The sequence below is a fragment of the Mustela putorius genome, unplaced genomic scaffold (genome assembly GCF_011764305.1).
Source record: "Mustela putorius furo isolate JIRA1106 unplaced genomic scaffold, ASM1176430v1.1 tig00001332_pilon_pilon_pilon, whole genome shotgun sequence".
Lineage (NCBI taxonomy): Eukaryota > Metazoa > Chordata > Mammalia > Carnivora > Mustelidae > Mustela > Mustela putorius.
In genome coordinates this window covers 104568-128713 of record NW_025421696.1, presented here as the reverse complement: position 1 = coordinate 128713, position 24146 = coordinate 104568, and the positions used below count along the sequence as shown (strand labels likewise).

At 37.4% G+C, this 24146-nt stretch overlaps 1 pseudogene; it reads right to left on the bottom strand.

Annotated features, from left to right (window-relative positions):
- Window positions 1-404: 404 nt before the first annotated feature.
- Window positions 405-23855, bottom strand: LOC123394072 (annotated as a pseudogene).
- Window positions 23856-24146: the final 291 nt, after the last annotated feature.

Sequence of the window (24146 nt, the reverse complement as noted above, 5' to 3'; positions counted from 1 at the left end):
GGCAGTGGGGGGGAAGCAGGCTCCCCACTGAGCAGAGAGCCCGATGCAGGGCTGGATCCCAGAACCCTGGGATCATGACCTGAGCTGAAGGTAGAGGCTTTAACCCACTGAGTCACCCAGGCGCCCCCTCCCCTGCCTTTTTTTTTTTTTAAGATTTTATTTATGCATTGACTTTTTAAATTAAGTTCAATTAGCAAACATATAGTACCTCTTTAGTTTTTGATGCATTGTTCAATGATTCATTAGTTACATATAACAGTCAGTGCTCTTCACCGCAGGTGCCCTCCATAATACCCAACACCCATCCTCCCACCCCCTCCCCTCTGTAACCCTTAGACATGTGTGCATTGAGTTTCTTGTTATCCAAGTGTAGCAGCTGCTCCTTACCATTTACCATTAAGGACTTAGCTGTTTTCTTCACCTTCAATAATTCTCTTTGTAGTGATTTTTCTGTCATTAACCATTTAGTGATATTCATTTGAAGTTGCCCATCCCACCACCACCAAATGCCATGGAAAAGAATGAAGTGAGGTCATGACCTGGTGACCAGAAGGAAGTAAATTCAGTGTCAGAAGAAGAAAACCCTCTTCAGAAGACAGAAATCCACTGAAGGCAGAGAAAAATAACTAACCCTAGTCCCTGGCTCTTGCTTCCACCAGAAACTCTTCGACTCCCAAAAAAGTCCTCAAATGGGTCTTTGAAGAAGTCTAATGAAAAGAGACCCCTTCCACCAAAAAATTCCCTGAAGATGTCATCTAAGTTACAGAATGTGAAGCCAAACTCAGATTGTCAAAATGAGCCCCACTTTCACTTTTATCATTTAATCCTTCTTTTTTCTAAAGATTTTATTTATTTATTTGACAGACAGAGATCACAAGTAGGCAGAGAGAGGAGAAAGCAGGCGCCCTCCTAAGCAGAGAGCCTGATGTAGGGCTCAACCCCAGGACCCTGGGGTCATGACCTGAGCCAAAGGCAGAAGCTTAACCCATTGAGCCACCCAGATGCCCCTCATTTAATCCTTCTTTGCTGTATTTGTGTTAGATGTCCCATTTTTTAGCATCTCATAACACTTCATATGCCTCAGCCACTTGTTTGAATTTTCCCTATGCTGCTTCTTTATTCTCAGGGTTTTTATCTGTTGGAGGGAGTCCAAGGACAGGCAGCCAGCAGGACTGGTGGAAGCTCCTCACACACTTTCCTTCCTCTCCTCAAGACTTTAGTTTTAAATATGTGAAACTTCAGATGTCTGTTAAACATTCAAGTGAATATTCAAGTTGACTATATACATCTGGATTTGAGAGAAGTCCAGGCTGGAGAAATAAATTTTGGAGATATGTCAAGATAGAAATATTGTATAAAATAATAAGACTGGATAACATTACCTAAGATATGAGTATAGAAAAAAGAAAATATCTGAGATCCAAACTCAAACCTTAATATTGGAAATTATCTTCCTACCATTAACAATGAAAAAGCTGGGCAAATATATATGCAATGACAGTTTTCAGACTTTGGAAAACAAAAGAAAAGGATTGTGATCTCTAAAACAAGGAAAACAAATAAAGTGGGCATTATTATTATTATTATTATTATTATTAATTATTTTGTGCTTGGAGACACCTTCTGGACATTGGTGCTGGGAGAATACCAAATAGAACACATCACTCTGAGTTGACAGGACAGAGAATTGAATTTGAGGATGCTTGGGAGGTGCTAGACCTTTGGGGATTGAAAACTGAGCAGGGGAGAATTAGGAAAATCCCTCCAGAAATGTACATAGGGACCTTCATAAATCTTTGGTTAAACATCAATCCACACATGTATATGATGAAACCCCAACACAAATCTCAAATAACAACTACCCAGCGCTCACACAGAACTGAGAGCTATGTGAATTCTAACCAACCAGAGTAAAAAAATACTTCTGATGAATGTTGTACATTCAGTAGAAGCCCCTAAAAAGAGTCATACTTTACTAAATTAGCCATAAAGAAAAGGCTATATAGACTTTCTCTAGCAGAATGTAAAAAAAAAAACCAAAAACTCAAGAAATCACCCTGATACAAAAGTTTATCAAATTTTAACTCTTTAAAAAAAAACAAAGTCCATTGTTCAAAAATGTTAATTCTCATAGTCTAATAACCAATGAAAAATTATCAGCCATGCAAATGTTACTCCTACCAGGAGGAAAATTGTAGAATAGAAATAATCACAGAGATGTTAGAGATAATGTAATAAGTAGCCAAATGCCTTAAATAGGTATGATAAATATTATAATATGCTCACTGATTTAAAGAAAAACATGCATACATGGAGCCTGAGTGGCTCAGTTGGTTAAGTGTCTGCCTTCCGCTCCTGTCATGATCCTTCTGCCCCTCCTTCCTTTCATTCTCTAAATGTTTCTCTCTTTCTCTCTCTCTCTCAAATAAATAAAAATCTAAAAAAAAGAAAAACATAGATGAATCTCAAATATATTATGTCAAGTTAAAGAAGCTAGACTTAAAAGTCTACATGCTGTATGATTCTGTTTATAAGACATTACTGAAACTTTTAACTACAGAGATAGAAATCAAACCAGTGGTTGCCAGGGTCTGGGGTTGCAGACCAGAGTTATCTACAAAGGATTTGCATGAAGGAATTTTAGGGGTATCCTGATTATGTGGTGGTTGTACAGTTTGATGCATTTGTCAAAACTCAAAGAATTGTACATCAAAAAGTATAAATTATAGCTTTATAGATTAAAAATAAATTGTAACTGTTTAGAAATAATAATAATGTATTTTGGAATTATAGTCTATGAAAACAATAATGTTAATGTTGAGAGGAGGATAATGGAAGTTTGTTGCTGTAAAGTTCCTACCCTGAACCTGAAAGCATAATATATTTGAAGGCAGACTGATAAGTCAAAGATGTATACTGTCAACCTTAGGGTAAATGGTCAAAAAAAAATTAAGCTAATAAACCAATGAAGGAAATAAACTGCAAAACAATTAAAAAAAACCCTCTCAACACAAAAGAAGGGGAAAAAAGAAGAAAAGGGATAAATAATTGATAGAACAAATTGAAAACAAAGAGCCAAAAAGTAGAAGTACATCAACCACGTTATTACATTACATGCGAATGTCCTGAAAATTGTAATTTAAAAATTGTTACAATAAAATGCCATTATATATGTCTATATGAGAAACTATATGACCCTACAAGAAAACAACCTTAAATATAAAGCCATAGGTTAAAATAATGGAGAAAAATATGCCATGCAAACATTACACAAAAGAAAGATTGAGTAGCTATATTAATATCAGATGAAGTAGACTTCAAAATGAGATAAAATATCTGGGATGAGTAGGATACCACATAATGATAAAGGAGTAAATTCTGCAAAAAGACATAACAATCTTAACTGTGTATACACCTAAAAACAGACATTGAATATACATAAAGCAAACTCTGACATAAATGAGAGGAGAAATAGATAAAGTACAATTAGAATCGGAAATGTCAACATACTTCTTTCAGTAATTGATAAAACAAGCTGACAGAAAATCAGTAAGGATAAAGAAGACCTGAATACCACTAAATACTAATAATGGTTCAATTAATATTTATAAAACACTTCATCCCCAAAGAGGAAAATACACATTATGTTCAACTACACATGAAGCATTCACCACAAAGGACCATATGATGTGCCACAATATAAGTCTCAATAAATTAAAAGAAATTGAAAACAGAGATTGTTCACAGACCAAAACATTAAATTACAAAAAAAAAATAGTTATACGATACCACTGTGTGTTGTATACAAGTGATGAATCACTGAATTCTACTGAATCCAATATTATCCTATGCGTTGACTAACTAGAATTTAAATAAAAATTTGAAGAAAAAAAAAGATACCTAGAAAATCCTTAACTACTTGGATATGAAGAAACATCCTTCTAAATAACCCATGAGTCAAAGAAGAAATTGGAAATATTTACAACTTAGTGATAACCAAAACGTAACACATCAAAATGTGTGGGTCTACAGATACAGCAACATCTATATGGAAATTTATAGCTTCCAATGATTATATTAAAAAAGAATAAAGATAAAAAAAAAATCAGTGATCTATGGCAGGACTTCCAGAAATTCTGGGTGAGGACCTTGACAAGTCCTCTTCACAAACAAACAAACAATAAAACTAGACAAAACTTTCAAAAACTACGATTACAGAAATCTGTAAACTAGTCAAATGCATAAAACAAATTGAGAAGAGTCTATTCAAGAAGAATCACTAAACCTCAATAAGAATGATAAAAGTTTTTCAGAGTCCATAGTCTCTCATGGTTCACCTCCCCTTCCAATTTCCCTCAACTCCTCTGAAAAACAATCTGAGGGTTTTGAAGGGGTGGGGGTTAGGAGGTTGGGGGAACCAGGTGGTGGGTATTAGAGAGGGCACGGATTGCATGGAGCACTGGCTGTGGTGCAAAAACAATGAATACTGTTACGCTGAAAAGAAATTAAAAAAAAAAAAAAAGAATGATGAAAATTTGCGGCACTTTAGTCTGGAATGGCTCCTTTACCCACCTCCAGCTCCAGGCCATGGTAATTCTCCAGAGATGAGGTAAATCATAAGGAACAGCAACTTTGCTGCTGGAAGAAATGGTCCTAAATTGGAGATGGGCGTGGAAAAAGCCAATGCTGTAATGCTGAAAACAAGAACAACCTCAATGACAAACTAACAGGAAAGGCCAGCATAACCACTAACTTGAGGTCTTGATACTGGTTGTGGCAAGCAACAGACAAGCAAATCAGCCAGAAAATTAATGTGATTTTTTTGGATATAACATCAAAAGCACAGGCAACATAAGCAAAAAGAGACAACTGGGATTGCATCAAACCAAAAATCTGCACAGAAAAGGAAACCATCAACAGAGTGAAAAACAGCCAATGGAAGGTAGAAAGTATTTGCAAACTATTCATTTGTTAAGCAGTTAAAATCCAAAATACATAAGAAGCTCACTACTCAATAGCAAAAAAACAAAAACAAAAACAAAAACAAACCTCAAATAACCCAATTGAGAAATGGGCAGAAGACCTAAATAGACATTTCTCCAAAGAAAACATATAAAAAGGTCCAAAAGGTGAAAAAGTAGTTAACATCACTAATCATCAGGAAAATGCAAATCAAAACTATAATAAATTATAACCTCACACCTGCTAGGATGTCTATTCTCAAAAGCAAGAAAGATAATAAATGTTGATCAGCTATGCAGAATTGGGAACCTTTGTATGTTGGTGGAAATGTAAATTGGTAGAGCCATTATGGAAACAGTATGGAGAATCCTCAAAAAAATTAAAAATGGAGCTACCATATGGTCCAGGAATCTCATTTCTGGGTCCATATCTGAAGGAAATGAAATCAATATCTCAAAGAGATATTTGCACCCCCATGTTTATTGCAGTATTATTCATATAGTAGCCAAGACATGGAAACAACTTAAGTGTTCATTGGTGGACCAATAGATAATGAAAATTTATATCTATATCTATATCTATCCATCTATATATGAATATTAGTCACCCTTAGTCATCCTTAAAAAAGAAATTTTGCCATCTCTCACAACATTGATGAATCTGAAGGTCTTTATGCTAAGTAAAATAGGCCAGACACAGAAAGACATTGCCTGATCTCATAGGTAGACTATAAAAGTCATACTCATATGAATGGGTAGTAGAATGGTAATTACCAGGTGTTAGTAGGTGGGGGGAAATGGGGAGTTTGATGGGTACAAAATTTCAGTTATGTGGTATGAATAAGTTCTAGGGATCTAATGTATAACACTATGAGTAAGTTAATACTATATTGTATACTTGAAATTGCTGAGACTAGATCTCAAGGGCTCCCACAACACACACACACACACACACACACACACACACACACAATGTGAGATCACCAGTCAGAATGGCTAAAATTAACAAGTCAGGAAGTGACAGATGTTGGTGAGGATGTGGAAAAATTGGAACCCTCCTGCACTGTTGGTGGGAATGCAAACTGGTGCAGTTACTCTGGAAAACAGTATGGAGGTTCTGCAAAAAGTTAAAAATAGAACTACCTTATGACCCAGTGACCACACTACTAGGTATTTACCCAAAGGATATAAACATAGTGATTTGAAGAGGCACATGCTCCCCAGGGTATAGCAGCAATATCCACAATAGCCAAACTATGGAAAGAGCCCAGATACCCATCAGCAGATGAATGGATAAAGAATATGTGGTATAGAGAGGGGAGTCAAGATGGCAGAGAAGTAGCAGGCTGAGACTACTTCAGCTAGCAGGAGATCAGCTAGATAGCTTATCTAAACATTGCAAACACCCACAAATCCAACGGGAGATCGAAGAGAAGAAGAACAGCAATTCTAGAAACAGAAAATCAACCACTTTCTGAAAGGTAGGACTGGCAGAGAAGTGAATCCAAAACGACGTGAAGATAGAGTGCAGGGGGAGGGGCCAGCTCCCGGCAAGCGGCGGAGCACTGGAGCACAAAATGAGGACTTTTAAAAGTCTGTTCCGCTGAGGAACATCGCTCCAGAGGCTAAACCGGGGTGAAGCCCACATGGGGTCAGCGTGGGCTCAGGTCCCGTAGGGTCACATAAGGATCGGGTGTGTCTGAGTGTCGCAGAGCTTGCAGGTATTATATTGGGGAAGCTGGCTACAGAGACAGAGTGAACTCTCAGCTCGGGGTTATCTTGAACCGGTCACATGCTTGGTGAGCTTGGAGCACGGCCAGAGGCCACGAAGACAGGAGTAATTGGGCGCTGTTCTCTGAGGGCACACTGAAGAGTAAGGCCCGGAGCTCTCAGCTCCTCCAGGCTGGAGACTGGGAGGCCGCCATTTTCATTCCCGTCCTCCAGAACTCTACGGAAAGCATTCAGGGAACAAAAGCTCCTGAAAGCAAACCCGAGCTGATTATTCAGCCTGGCCCCTGGTAAGGGCGGTGCAATCCCGCCTGGGGTGAAGACACTTGAGAATCACTACACCAGGCCCCTCCCCCAGAAGATCAACAAGAAATCCAGCCAAGACCAAGTTCACCTACCAAGGAGTGCAGTTTCAATACCAAGGAGAGCAGCAGAAGTCCAGAGGAGGAGAAAGCTAAGCACAGAACTCATGGCTTTCTCCCTGTGATTTTTTTTAGTCTTGCAGTTAATTTAATTTTTTTCTTTTTCATTTTTTATTTCTCGCCTTCTGGTAAATTTTTTTGTAACTTTTACCCTTTTCTTTTTTAACGTTTTTTTAACTAGTTTATCTAATATTTATATTTTTACTTTTTTATATTTTTCTTTATTCATTTTCTTTTTTTAAATTCTTTTCTTTTTTTTTCTTTTTTTTTTCTTTATTCCTTTTTGAACTTCTTTTTATCCCCTTTCTCCCCACCTCACGATTTGGGATCTCTTCTGATTTGGTTAAAGCATATTTTCCTGGGGTGTTGCCACCCTTTTAGTATTTTACTTTCTCCTTCATATACTCTTATCTGGACAAAATGACAAGACAGAAAAATTCACCACAAAAAAAAAGAACAAGAGGCAGTACCGAAGGCTAGGGACCTAATCAATACAGACATTGGTAATATGTCAGATCTAGAGTTCAGAATGACAATTCTCAAGGTTCTAGCCGGGCTCGAAAAAGGCATGGAAGATATTAGAGAAACCCTCTTGGGAGATATAAAAGCCCTTTCTGGAGAAATAAAAGAACTAAAATCTAACAAGTTGAAATAAAAAAAGCTATTAATGAGGTGCAATCAAATATGGAGGCTCTCACTGCTAGGATAAATGAGGCAGAAGAAAGAATTAGTGATATAGAAGACCAAATGACAGAGAATAAAGAAGCTGATCAAAAGAGGGACAAACAGCTACTGGACCACGAGGGGAGAATTCGAGAGATAAGTGACACCATAAGACGAAACAACATTAGAATAATTGGGATTCCAGAAGAAGAAGAAAGAGAGAGGGGAGCAGAAGGTATACTGGAAAGAATTATTGGGGAGAATTTACCCAATATGGCAAAGGCAACGAGCATCAAAATTCAGGAGGTTCATAGAACGCCCCTCAAAATCAATAATAGGCCCACACCCTGTCACCTAATAGTAAAATTTACAAGTCTCAGTGACAAAGAGAAAATCCTGAAAGCAGCCCGGGAAAAGAAGTCTGTAACATACAATGGTAAAAATATTAGATTGGCAGCTGACTTATTCACAGAGACCTGGCAGGCCAGAAAGAGCTGGCATGATATTTTCAGAGAATTAAACGAGAAAAACATGCAGCCAAGAATACTATATCCAGCTAGGCTATCATTGAAAATAGAAGGAGAGATTAAAAGCTTCCAGGACAAACAAAAACTGAAAGAATTTGCAAACACCAAACCAGCTCTACAGGAAATACAAAAAGGGGTCCTCTAAGCAAAGAGAGAGCTTACAAGTGGTAGATCAGAAAGGAACAGAGACCATAGACAGTAACAGTCACCTTACAGGCAATACAATGGCACTAAATTCATATCTCTCAATAGTTACCCTGAATGTTAATGGGCGAAATGCACCTGTCAAAAGACAAAGAGTATCAGAATGGATAAAAAAACAAAACCAAGGGGCACCTGGGTGGCTCAGTGGGTTAAAGCTTCTGCCTTCAGCTCAGGTCATGATCCCAGGGTCCTGGGATCAAGCCCCACATGGGGCTCTCTGCTCAGCAGGGACCCTGCTTCTCTCTCTCTCTGCCTGCCTCTCTGCCTACTTGTGATCTCTCTCTCTGTCAAATAAATAAATAAAATATTTAAAAAACCCCATCAATATGTTGCCTCCAAGAAACTCATTTTAAGCCCGAAAACACCTCCAGATTTAAAGTGAGGGGGTGGAAAAGAATTTACCATGCTAATCAACATCAGAAGAAAGCAGGAGTGGCAATCCTTATAACAGATCAATTAGATTTTAAGCCAAAGACTATAATAAAAGATGAGGAAGGACACTATATCATACTCAAAGGGTCTGTCCAACAAGAAGATCTAACAATTTTAAATATCTATGCCCCCAACGTGGGAGCAGCCAACTATATAAACCAATTAATAACAACATCAAAGAAACACATCAACAATAATACAATAAGAATAGGGGACTTTAACACTCCCCTCACTGAAATGGACAGATCATCCAAGCAAAAGATCAACAAGGAAATAAAGGCCTTAAACGACACGCTGGACCAGATGGACATCAAAGATATATTCAGAACATTTAATCCCAAAGCAACAGAATACACATTCTTCTGTAGTGCACATGGAACATTCTCCAGAATAGATCACATCCTCGGTCCTAAATCAGGATTCAACCAGTATCAAAAGATTGGGATCATTCCCTGCATATCTTCAGACCACAATGCTCTAAAGCTAGAACTCAAACACAAGAGGAAGTTTGGAAAGAACCCAAATACATGGAGACTAAACAGCATCCTTCTAAAGAATGAATGGGTCAATCAGGAAATTAAAGAAGAATTGAAAAAAATCATGGAAACAAATGATAATAAAAATACAACAGTTCAAAATCTGTGGGACACAACAAAGGCAGTCCTGAGAGGAAAATATATAGCGGTACAAGCCTTTCTCAAGAAACAAGAAAGGTCTCAGGTACACAACCTAACCCTACACCTAAAGGAGCCAGAGAAAGAACAAGAAAGAAACCCTAAGTCCAGCAGGAGAAGAGAAATCATAAAGATCAGAGCAGAAATCAATGAAATAGAAACCAAAAAAACAATAGAACAAATCAACGAAACTAGGAGCTGGTTCTTTGAAAGAATTAATAAAATTGATAAACCCCTGGCCCAACTTATCAAAAAGAAAAGAGAAAGGACCCAAATAAATAAAATCATGAATGAAAGAGGAGAGATCACAACTAACACCAAAGAAATACAAACTATTATAAGAACATACTATGAGCAACTCTACGCCAACAAATTTGACAATCTGGAAGAAATGGATGCATTCCTAGAAACATATAAACTACCACAACTGAACCAGGAAGAAATAGAAAGCCATAAAAGACCCATAACCATTAAGGAGGTTGAAACAGTCATTAAAAATTTCCAAACAAACAAAAGCCCAGGGCAAGACGGCTTCCCGGGGGAATTCTAGCAAACATTTAAAGAAAAACTAATTCCTATTCTCCTGAAACTGTTCCAAAAAATAGAAATGGAAGGAAAACTTCCAAACTCATTTTATGAGGTCAGCATCACCTTGATCCCCAAACCAGACAAGGATCCCATCAAAAAAGAGAGCTACAGACCAAAATCCTTGATGAACACAGATGCGAAAATTCTCACCAAAATACTAGCCAACAGGATCAAACAGTACATTAAAAGGATTATTCACCACGAACAAGTGGGATTTATTCCAGGGCTGCAAGGTTGGTTCAACATCCACAAATCAGTCAATGTGATACAACACATCAATAAAAGAAAGAACAAGAACCATATGATACTCTCAATAGATGCTGAAAAAGCATTTGACAAAGTACAACATCCCTTCCTGATCAAAACTCTTCAAAGTGTAGGGATAGAGGGCACATACTTCAATATCATCAAAGCCATCTATGAAAAACCCACCGCAATAACATTCTCAATGGAGAAAAACTGAAAGCTTTTCCGCTAAGGTCAGGAACATGACAGGGATGTCCATTATCACCACTGCTATTCAACATAGTACTAGAGGTCCTAGCCTCAGCAATCAGACAACAAAAGGAAATTAAAGGCATCCAAATCGGCAAAGAACAAGTCAAATTATCACTCTTCGCAGATGATATGATACTATATGTGGAAAACCCAAAAGACTCTACTCCAAAACTGCTAGAACTTGTACAGGAATTCAGTAAAGTGTCAGGATATAAAATTAATGCACAGAAATCAGTTGCATTTCTCAGACCAACAACAAGACAGAAAAAAGAGAAATTAAGGAGTCAATCCCATTTACAATTGCACCCAAAACCATAAGATACCTAGGAATAAACCTAACCAAAGAGGCACAGAATCTATACTCAGAAAACTATAAAGTACTCATGAAAGAAATTGAGGAAGACACAAAGAAATGGAAAAATGTTCCATGCTCCTGGATTGGAAGAATAAATATTGTGAAAATGTCTATGCTACCTAAAGCAATCTATACATTTAATGCAATTCCTATCAAAGTACCATCCATCTTTTTCAAAGAAATGGAACAAATAATTCTAAAATTTATATGGAACCAGAAAAGACCTCGAATAGGCAAAGGAATATTGAAAAAGAAAGCCAAAGCTGGTGGCATCACAATTCCGGACTTCAAGCTCTATTACAAAGCTGTCTTCATCAAGACAGCATGGTACAGGCACAAAAACAGACCCATAGATCAATGGAACAGAATAGAGAGCCCAGAAATACACCCTCAACTCTATGGTCAACTAATCTTCGACAAAGCAGGAAAGAATATCCAATGGAAAAAAGACAATCTCTTCAACAAAGGGTGTTGGGAAAATTGGACAGCCACATGCAGAAAAATGAAACTAGACCATTTCCTCACACCACACACGAAAATAGACTCAAAATGGATGAAGGACCTCAATGTGCGAAAGGAATCCATCAAAATGCTTGAGGAGAACACGGGAAGCAACCTCTTCAACCTCAGCCGCAGCAATATCTTCCTGGGAACATTGCCAAAGGCAAGGGAAGCAAGGGCAAAAATGAACTATTGGGATTTCATCAAGATCAAAAGCTTTTGCACAGCAAAGGAAACAGTTAACAAAATCAAAAGACAACTGACAGAATGGGAGAAGATATTTGCAAACGACATATCAGATAAAGGACTAGTGTCCAAAATCCATAAAGAACTTAGCAAACTCAACACCCAAAGAACAAATAATCCAATCAAGAAATGGGCAGAGGACATGAACAGACATTTCTGCAAAGAAGACATCCAGATGGCCAACAGACACATGAAAAAGTGCTCCATATCACTTGGCATCAGGGAAATATAAATCAAAACCACAATGAGATATCACCTCACACCAGTCAGAATGGATAAAATTAACAAGTCAGGAAATGTCAGATGCTGGCAAGGATGCGGAGAAAGGGGAACCCTCCTACACTGTTGGTGGGAATGCAAGCTGGTGCAACCACTCTGGAAAACAGAATGGAGGTTCCTCAAAATGTTGAAAATTGAACTGCCCTATGACCCAGCAATTGCACTACTGGGTATTACCCTAAAGATACAAACGTAAGGATCCAAAGGGGCACGTGCACCCGAATGTTTATAGCAGCAATGTCCACAATAGCCAAACTATGGAAAGAACCTAGATGTCCATCAACAGATGAATGGATCAAGAAGATGTGGTATATATACACAATGGAATACTATGCAGCCATCAAAAGAAATGAAATCTTGCCATTTGCGACAACATGGATGGAACTAGAGCGTATCATGCTTAGTGAAATAAGTCAAGCAGAGAAAGATAACTATCATATGATCTCCCTGATATGAGGAAGTGGTGATGCAACATGGGGGCTTAAGTGGGTAGAAGAAGAATCAATGAAACAAGATGGAAATGGGAGGGAGACAAACCATAAGTGACTCTTAATCTCACAAAACAAACTGAGGGTTGCTGGGGGGAGGGGGGTTGGGAGTATGGACATTGGGGAGGGTTTGTGCTTTGGTGAGTGCTGTGAAGTGTGTAAACCTGGTGATTCACAGACCTGTACCCCTGGAGATAAAAATATATGTTTATAAAAAATAAAAAATTTAAAAAACATTAAAAAAAATAAAGTGAGGGGATGGAAAACAATTTACCATGCTAATGGACATCAGAAGAAAGCAGGGGTGGCAATCCTTATATCAGGTCAATTAGATTTTAAGCCAAAGACTATAATAAGAGATGAGGAAGGACATATATCATACTCAAAGGATGTGTCCAACAAGAAGATCTAGCAATTTAAAAAATCTATGCCCCTAATGTGGGAGCAGCCAACTATATAAACCAATTAATAACAAAATCAAAGAAACACATCAACAATAATACAATAAGAATAGGGGACTTTAACACTCCCCTCACTGAAATGGACAGATCATCCAAGCAAAAGATCAACAAGGAAATAAAGGCTTTAAATGACACACTGGACCAGATGAACATTACAGATATATTCAGAACATTTCATCCCAAAGCAACAGAATACACATTCTTCTCTAGTGCACATGGAACATTCTCCAGAATAGATCACATCCTTGGTCCTAAATCAGGTCTCAACCAGTATCAAAAGATTGGGATCACTCCCTGCATATTTTCAGACCACAATGCTCTAAAGCTAGAACTCAACCACAAAAGGATATTTGAAAAGAACCCATGTGCACCCAAATATTTATAGCAGCAATGTCTATAATAGCCAAACTATGGAAAGAACCTAGATTTCCATCAACAGATGAATGGATAAAGAAGATGTGGTATATATACACAATGGAATACTATGCAGCCATCAAAAGAAATGAAATCTTGCCATTTGCGACAACATGGATGGAACTAGAGCGTATCATGCTTAGTGAAATAAGTCAATCAGAGAAAGACAAACATCATGTGATCTCCCTAATATGAGGAAGTGGAGATGCAACATGGGGGGTTAAGGGGGTAGGAGAAGAATAAATGAAACAAGATGGGATTGGGAGGGAGACAAACCATAAGTGACTCGTAATCTCACGAAACAGAGGGTTGCTGGGGGGAGGGGGGTTCAGAGATGGGGGTGGGGTTATGGACATTGGGGAGGGTATGAGCTGGGGTGAGTGCTGTGAAGTGTGTAAACCTGGCGATTCACAGACTTGTACCCCTGGGGATAAAATCATATTATATGTTTATAAAAAAAATTTTAAAAATAAATTTAAAAAAAGGAATATGTGGTATATTTATAGAATGTAGTATTACTTGGCCATGAAAAAGAATGAAATCTTGCCATTTGCAATGATGTAGATAGAACCAGAGGATATTATGCTAAGCAAAATAAGTCAGAGAAAGACAAATATATAGTTTCACTCAGATGTGGAATTTAAGAAACAAAAGAGATGAACATGGGGGAAGGGGAGGAAAATAAGATGAAAACAGAGAAGGAGACACACCAGGAGAGACTCTTAACTCCAGGAAACAAACAAAGGGTTACTGGAGGAGAGATGGGTTGGAGGAGGGGGAAACTCAGTAATGGACATTGAGGAGGGCACTTGATGTAACGAGCACTAGATGTTATATGCAACTGATGAATCACTAAATCACCTCTGATTACATGTTATTTAAATTGAATTTAAATAAAAAATAAAACCTAGGTGAAGTGATCGATAGGTTAATTAGCTTGACTGTGGTACTAATCTCTCAAAGTTTCAGTTTCCATATCTGTTGTCAATATTGATTAAAAAAAATCTATATCATAAAGTTGCTATGAAGATTAAATTTTACACTTGAAACATAAAGGATTCTCAACAAATGGTATTTATTATTTTTATATTGTAGTTGTTTCCAAACATACATTTATAGAAATACCTTAAAGAGGCCTGGTAAACCTGCCTTTGTTAATCATTGGAACTCCTACCGGTAGAAATCTCTTTCTTTTCTCTAATTATGAAAGCCATCATTTTAAAGGAAAAATGCTATTAGAGTTCTGCATTCCTCTGGTGTATACTTTCTGCCAGAGAAAGATCATACATCCATACAATTTCAACCAACTTTTTATGAGGAGAACTCAAATTGTCATCTCTCTGGAATATAGGCTGCATTGTGAATGAAGTGAAGTCATATAGAGAAGAATAAACAGCAACCACTAGAAAGTGTTGAAGGGGAAGCAGTGTAATTTCAGAGTGTTAGTTCCAGAAGTGGATAAATAAAATAGAGGTTCCAAGGGGCAAGGGAAGAGTTTTGGGAGAGAACACAGTAGAATAATACACAAAGCAATGTGTAGCACACGGGCACATTTGTCAATATTTCTTGATATCGATAAAGATTGCCTCTATGATTTCACTCATATGTGAAGTTTAAGAAACAAAATAAATGATCATGGGGAAAAAAAGAGAGACGCCAACCAAGAAACAGACTTATACAGAGAACACACTGTTGGTTTACAGAAGGGAGATGGGTAGGGAGATGGGTGAAATAGGTGATGGATATTAAGGAGGGCACCTGTGATGAGCAGTGAGTGTTTTATGGAATTGTTGAATCACTACATTGTACACCAGAATTTAATATTCACTATATGTTAACCAACTGAAATGAAAATAAAAACTTAAAATAAAATAAGAATGTGCAGTATTTCTGAAAAAGTATGCAAAGATAGAGAATGAAAAAGAAGAACCAATAGAATATCCAAATAAAGAGTATTTATAGGGTCATATTTGCTCTTTACTTCAGCCAGACTATGGTTACTGTGATTATGCTCAAGCCAACAGAGTCTGAGGTTTTATTCTCTGGAGATGTTTCTGAATTGCAGCATACAAGGCACCTACCCTCATCCTCACCAAACCTAGCTCTAAACCTAATCCTAACCCAAACCCAAACCATAGCCATAACCACTAACCCCTAACCCCTAAACCTAGCCATACTATAACTCTAACCCTAAACTTATCTCTCTGCAGAGTCTCTCAACTATAGGATAATAAGCACATATCATCACCCTGGCCCCAAACCTAATCCTAATCTGTATTTTAGCCCCAAACCAAACTCTAATCTTAAATCTGAGAGGGGAAAAAAAAAAAGATTTGGCACATATGCAAAGGAATACTACTCAGCCATAAAAAAGAATGAAATCTTGCCATGTGCAATGGCATGGATGGTGCTAGAAAACATAATTCTAAATGAAAACCTAATCCTAACCCTAACTAATCCTAAATTTATCTCTGTAGAGTGGTATCTGAACTGCCGTATAATAGGCATATAGCCTCACAGTGGCCAAAACCATAACCCAAACCATTATTCTGGCCCTAAAATGAACCCAAATCCTAAATTTGAGGGAAAAAAAATTTGGTATGTATGTACAATGGAATATTACTCAGCCACAAAAAACGAATGAAATCTTGCCATTTGCAATGACATGGATGGAGCTAGAGAGTATTATTCTAAGTGAAATAAGTCAGTCAGAGAAAGATAAATACCATATGATTTCACTCACATGTGGAATTTAAAAAATGAAGCCCATGAACAAATGGAAGAAAATAAAAGGAACAAAGAGGCCAACCAAGAAACAGACTCTTAACCTTAGAGAACACATTGATGGTTACCAAAGGGAGGTGGCAGGTGATTAGTTACACAGGTGATGGGGACTAAGGAGGGCACTTGTTGTGGTGAGTACCGGGTGTCGTATGGAAGTGTTCAATCGCTAAGTTGTCTGCCAGAAACTAATATTACACTGTATGTTAACTAACTGGAATTCAAATAAAAACTTTAAGAAATAAAAAATAGCCATACAAAATTTAAAAAAAAAGAAAGGCTGCTCCAGCTTAACTCCCATGATGTCTGTTTATATATTCATTCAACAATAAAATATAATAATGAGGTAGATAGAAAGATATCCTATGCGGGGAAAATGAAGCAAAATGAGGATAGAATGGTGAGTAATGCTGATTTAGGATGGTCAGGGAAGGCCTTGAGGAATTGAGATTTGAGTGGACCCCTGATTTAAGTGAGGGATGGACCATGTAGCATGTATGAAGGGCTTTATAACCATGATGGAAATTATGAATCTAATTGTAAGAAAATGGGAAGATCATTGGGTATGTGCCTTATATACTGCAATTCAGAAACATCTCCAGAGAATAAACCTCAGACTCTGTTGGCTTGAGCATAATCACAGTAACTACAGTCTGGCTGAAGTAAAGAGCAAATATGACCCTATAAATACTCTTTATTTGGATATTCTATTCAAGATCATTGAAGGATTTTATGCAGGAGAAAGACAAGATCCAGGCTTCAGTTTTAGAACAATCACTCTGGTTTCTCTGTAGAGATTAGACTCTAGGGGAGGGGTCAAGAGTAGAATCAAGGAGCTCCTGCAGTTATCAATGAAGGAGATAAGGTTGGATGAAACCAGGTAGTCACAGTGATAATGGAGAGAAGTATTTTATTTTGAGTGTAGAGCTAACAGAATTTGTTGGCCAACTGATAAGAGAAAAAGGTAGGAGTCAAAGATACCTAAAAATGGTTGGCTTGAGTCATTCGAAGAATGGCGTCATAATTCCCTGAGATGGGGAAAACAGAGAGGAGCAATTTTCAAGGGTATAGAAATCATTTATCACTGAAATATGTTGTTTTATATTACTATTAAACTTTTAAGTGGACATTTTAAGAAAGTAGTCTGGAATTCAGAGGAGAGGTTAAGGCTAGAGATATACATTTGGGAGTTGTGAGTATATAAAAATGGTGCTTAAATGCAGGATACTTGATGAGATCATCAAGAAGGTGAGTATAGATAGAGAAAAGAGGAAGATTAAGAACTGAAATTTTGGGCACTCTAATATTTATAGTTTAGAGAGATGAAGAAGAACCATAAAAGGTTTTGGAAAAGGAGAGATCACTGAGGCAGGAAGAGTACTAGAAGAGTACCATGTGCAGGATGGCAAGTAAAGAATATATTTCAGAAAGGAGGGTGTGTTGAAAATCTTTAATGCCCCACGTCACATGCTCCTGGACCACATCTTTTTCAGGACACTGCTGTAGCAGCTGTATGCAGGGGCAATTTGATGCTACCTCATTCAGCTATTTCTTAAACTATTTCTTCTTGCCTTGGGGCTTCTGTGCTATCACCAGGTAGAACACCTGCAGGAGCCTGCTCAGTGATTCTAGTTCATGAACAAACCTGCAAGTGCCGGTGAGTTAATACTCTCAGATTACCCTTGGTCAATGGAAGATAAAATATGATGGATAAACACCCATCTCTTTTATGTCTGATGGAAAATTCTAAAGCATATCTGTACAGTTTCAAAGGTAGTCCTTATTGGGAATAATCCACAGTTGCCTACATTAGTAAACAAATTAATAACATATCTTTGAATTGATGTTACCTCCTTTCCTGATTCATTCTTCTCAGTCGCCTTTCCTGTTTCCTGAGTCAGCTCCTCAAATAAACTAACTGCATGCAAGTCTTTATCTCAGATTCCGCTAGGATTTTGGGGGAATGTAAGTTAGGCTAGAGGGCATGATCAGCTGGGACAAAAGCTACTGACAAGTTAAGTAAGATGAAGACTGAGAATTAGATTTAGGAAGGTAGAATCATTCGTGACATCAATAAAAGCCATTTCAGTGGAAGGCTGGTTGAAAAAGGCTGGCTGGAGAAGTTTCAGGAGAGAGTGTCTCTATTTTCTCAATGATATGTGCCTAGGTCTTAGACAGAGTGAAGGTATGAAGGAGATAGTGGTATTGGATGTGTGATGAGAGAAGTATGAGATAGACTTTTTGAAATTTGGAGAAGAAACTGAAGAGAGAAATAAGGTAGAAATGTCTGGTGGTACTGAGGGCTCACTTCAAGTTTATGATTGTGTATTTTTCTCCAAACACATTCCTCTGTTTAGATGAAAATGTGGGACAAGTGGTTTTATTGAACTTAGGTTTAGATTTTTTTAAAGCAAGTGTGCTAGGGAGAAAAAAGGTCAAAGGTGTCATGATGGACCAAGGCATGCAAGCTGGGTAAGAAAGGCTTTAAAAATGGGGGCAGGGGAGGTCAATTTTGGATGGTGTTTAAGGATAATAGGAGCAATGGGCCAACACTGAAATTACCGAGAACTCTTTTCATACAATGATTTTATCAGAGTTAGCTAATTAAGCATACTATTACATATTACATCCAAGTTATGTCTGGATAAATTCTCAGAATATAAGAGGACACCATTAAATATTCTGGGAAACAGGTATAAACTGAGACTGTCCCAGGCAAATTGGAACATCCTATGACTTTACTCATATAGCCATTTTTATTTATACAGAAAAGAAGTAGATTATAGTAGTTAAGAGCACAAAATATTTAGAATCATGGTTTCTAGGTTCAAAACAAGGCACAGAAAGCCTAAGTAACCTACCAAAGGTGGCTAACACATAGTGGAATGACCTATAATTCTTTGGATGAAATTCATCAAAGTTGGCTTCTTTCATCTCATACTGTTTTGTATATTATATTTCTCTTCTGATTCTAAATTCAGTGTTGCTTCTGTACTTTAGCTTATGCTCTAGTCCTATATGGAGTAATTACCCTTTATTCATTCTCCTCAGGTCCAATCTCCATTCTGTTTATTTCAAGTTCTCTTGAAAGAGATTTCAATGCTCCTACTATTAATGCACAACCAAATTTGACCAATACTTTAGAACTAGAGATAGTCTGATTTCTCATTCTGTCTACATGTTATTTTATGCAGCTCATTCTAGGTTTTAGTGTTAATTGTTGTTAGGCAAAGTACAAGCACTTCATCGGCAGTGTAGAATAGCAAGGAGCTTTTTGCATTATATTTGCTAGGATATCACAGACCCCTGAAACATGGCTTCTAACAACCCACATTTTCCTAAGCATAAGTCACCATGTCTTAATTACCTGAAAGGTAACCCCTGCCTGAGGCAGGTCTTATTATAAGCTCCCATCACTATACTGTTAGGCATCTTGATTCCTTCAAATTCCTTGTGTCTCTGCCTTCCCCCTAAAAAGGAGGTATTTCAAGATGAAATGATGATATATATATATACTAAGTAGACTTTTAAAAAGATTTTTAAATTGTATTTGAAAGAGAGAACAGAGGAAGATAGAGAAGTAGGCTCCCTGCCTAGCAGGAATCCTGATGTGGGACTTGATCCCAGCACCCTGAATTCATGACCAGAGCAAAAGACAGACGTTTAACCAACTGAGACACCGAGACGTCCCTACTAAGTAGATTTTTAAAGCTAGTTTGTAATGTGACATATAGAAATAACTACTTTAATCATGGCTTCTTTTTAATTTATTAGTATGGCTGAAATACAAGGATAAAGGAGTGCTTTGTTAAATAAATATATTTTTGTATTAAAAATAATTTTCAAATAAATACTTAAAAATCATTGGCAAAAATGAATGATGCATTAGGAATGTGCATTATACTTTCAAAATAAGGAAGACACAAGAGGTCCATTTTATAAATGGTACAGAATTCCATTTTTACCAAATAAACAAGTAGCCAGATGTATGACTCCTAAGGGAATAGAAGGGGCCTCTTCTGGAAATTCCTAATACCTGGGGTGGATAAGACAGGAATGGGTCTAGAACTCTGTGCTGGGGCCCTGGAATTCAGAAAATGTGTTCCTTGTGGTTAATTCTCTGTCAATCTGCAGATACTAGAACTCCAAATAATCTACTTCCTCAGATCAGCCAAATCAGGAAACGTCTTGCTTCTCCTGTCTTGCTTCTTTAGCAGTAGCTCCTCCTAACTGGAAGCCCTCCCCTTGTCTTTCCATGCATCTGTCTGCCTTTCAGAAGAGACAGGTTTTTTTTTTTTTTTTTAATCCCTTCCCTCCAACGCCTCACTGTCCTCAGGACTAGAAACCCTGGACTAGTTCAGTCCTAAAGCCATGTTGTAGTTGACTGACTCTAAGAAGTCCAGATATCTCACTACTTTTATATTTTTTTAAAATTCCAATTGCAGTAAGGGAAAGAGAAAGAAAAGAATGAACTCTCATCGACTCTGAGTTTCTTGTCACTGACACCAGGTTAAGTTTAAAGGTACACACAACCCACACAAGAGGTCCTTCTTGATAAATGGTATTAGGGTTAGGGTTACAATACCCAATACCCAAACAATTGACTGATTAAAATAGGAAACAACTTGTTTTATAGATTCAGCTTCACATATGTGTTGTATATTAATTCCCTCAAGTACAACATTCTTCCATACTTACACAGAACCTTGTATATTAGAAATTTGTCTGTTTAATGACTCTCACAAAATCTCTAAGATTTATTATCTTCATTTTCCAAATGAGGAAAGCAAAGGTCCAGAAAGCACAAGACAGAAAAAGAAGTAGTGTAGTATGAAGATAAGGCCTCTGGCCTAAGAGTCAGCAGACTTGGGTTTTCATAACTCTTAACTTTCTTTCTAACTCACTGTGTGGTCATAATTAAGTCACTTCCCCTCTCTGAGTTTCAGTATCTGCCTTTGTAGAATGAAGTGATTAGGATTTCTCAACACTATTTGCATATTATAATCACCCAGGAGCTTTAAAAAAATCCTTTCTTCAGCCCTACCTCCACAGATTTTTATTTAATTGGTCTCAGGGTACTATGATTTCCACAATACCATATTGACTTAGAAGAAGCCAGTCCAGGGAAACCCACAAATCCAGTCTAGTATTTCTGAAGGAAAGAAATCTCCTCATTTAGTGTAAGATCCAGGTACTCTGGTACAAGTCCTAGAAGGGAGTTTGAAAGGCTGAGAGTGTTAATGGGCATACTCTTAACTTAGAACCTATAGGGGAGAGCTCAAGCTCCATCCACATCTCTCTCTCTCACTCTCTCTCTCTCTCTCTGTCTCTCTGTCTCTCTCTCTCTCACACACACACACACATGCACACATGCACAGACACAGAGAATCATTCCAGCAGATGTGCTATGGGAGCTTGAAAAAGAAAAAAGAGTAATGATAAATAAAAGTCAAGGACCAAAAGGAGTTCAAGAGACTGGTGAAATGGAGTTTTAGGTGAGAGAAACAAACTGATTTTAGAGCTTTTTTTCTTTCATATGGCTCGTTTTCTTAATCTTTAAAAAAATTTTCTCAACCCATGTTTAGTATTACTCCTCACTACAGTTTCTTTCTTTACTTTAATATAGCTCATGTATTAATATAGCTGGAGACTTCTACTTGGAAGGCCTTCACTCCCATTGGGAAATGTCTCTTTCTTAGAGTAAAATTGTTACCAACTAATCTCTGATATTATTATAAAAATTAGTATTCTTTTCCTTGTATTTCCTTTTTAATTTTTTGTTTGCTTATTTAGTTTTGTTTTTGTCATCAGAGTGGTAAGAATTTGAAGGTAAGACTAAAGTGTGGACCTAAGATAAGATGGCCAATTGAGTCATTCAGTGTCCCTTTAGTTTAAGCATTAGAACATATGTTCAAAATAAACCTTCAGAATGCTTGTATAGTTCACCTCATCTTGTCACAGTAGGAAAACATACAGGTGACTTGAGGTTAAAACCCTATATTAATAAACCTAGGGTGTTTGCCCAAGTGACTGTCTCTGTTTTCTTTCCTTAGTAACCTGCATCAGCAGTGTTTGTTAGTTCCTAAAGGCCTTGGGGGCTTCCAGATCCTTATCATCTTTGGCTTTTACCATCAGAGACAGGACAATTATATGGTATAATCAAAAGAGTTGCCTGAATAGTTGGGAGAATGACAACATGTGGGTCAAGATTACTACTTTTCTAGTAGACTGGCCAGTAAATACATTTGGGAGCAACATACATAACTTTGATTGTGATGATATCAAGATCTCTAAACAATGAGCGGTGTCATTCCCAAGATGCATGTCCTTGAGGGCCATGTGTCTTGTCATTCTGGCCTTTGAAAGCAGCAACACTAGTAGAGTGTTGATCAATTTGAGGGTCAAGATAAGTATGTGGGCCTAGATTAGGATAAAGGTACAAAGGATTTTAGTCTTATCAAACCTTAGGCCAGAGGTTCAAAAGGGTACTAATGACCACATGCTAAATCATCAGAGTAAAAGGCTAATTGAGGATTTAGAGGTTGAGAATTTCAGCTACATTTATAACTAATAAAATGCCTAGTGGATAAATACAAAGTTTTTTTTATCTGAGCAACTGTAAGTTTGGAATTGGCATTTAAAAAGATAAGAAATGCTGCAAAAGTCAGGTTTGAGGAGAGAAAGATTAAGAGCTTCATTTGAACATGTTATGTTCGAAATTCCTACTAGATATCAGAGTAGAGATGTGAAATAGGCAGTTGGATATGAGTGGGAAGTTCAAGAAAGTAGTCCAGGCTGGAGATAGAATTTTGAAAGTCATCATGTAAATGGTACCCAAAGAGCATATTTCAAAGACCAATCACTGGGTTACTTGAATATGAAGAGGTGAAGAAAGTGAGGGAGTCCAGCAGAGAATGCAGAGGAGGAGCAGAGAGTGAAGTAGGAGGAAAACCAGAAGAATGTGGTATCCTGGAAGCCAGGTGAAAAAATGAGCAACTCTGTCAAATGGTGCTAGTAACTCAGGTAAAGTAGAGTTTTGCTGTATTGTTTGTGGTGATAGCATGATCCCATTATGTACCCGGAAGACTTCTTCAGAATTTTCCTATGCTTATCCTTTCTTACATGAAAAAAAATAAAAATTAAATCAGTGGAATGCATTCAATGCTTTTATGACATTATCCATAGATATGAAACCATACCAATGGGATGTTTTTATTAACTAGATGCATTGACTTCATGTAAGAATGGTCTATAGGGCACAGGGAACTATTGTACAGTGTAGCACTTGAAACGTGTCTACGTGATATCATCATAATTAGTGGCTGAAATTATACTGAACAATGGTCATCAGTGGATTGCTTACATTTGAATCAGTATAATCAATGAATTTAAATGTTAACAGTTCCAACTAATCTCAAATTCTAAAAATAGTTTTAGTTCTACTTTCTGCAGAAACAAATCAAATAGTTTTCCTGACCCTATAAAGAAAAGCTCACACTCTTAAAAACTCTTACCTTCTCCTGCACAAGTGAAAGTATTTCTCTAGTAGCTCAGCACTGTAAACTGTCTGAGAAGTGGTAACTGGCTGCAAACATGTTTTCGAAGGGAGTAGTGAAGTTTCTAATGCTGCCATCTTGGGAGATAAGACAGTTAATATACGATATCTGTTAACTATTGCTTCACTGCTAACATAGGAGCCCATTTGTCTCAACTCTTAGGCTGCAGAGGAACTGGTGTTGGGTAAAGGACTATTCACTGTTTGAGGCTTGTTTTATACCAGAAGGGTATACATTATGTTCCAGACTTCTATAGCTAACATTGGAGCCCGGACTTTGGACTCAGACAGTCTAGGTTCAAATATTAGCTCCTTCACTGACAAGCTTTGTTACTGCTGGCAAGTCAATTAACCTCCCTGTGCTTCAGT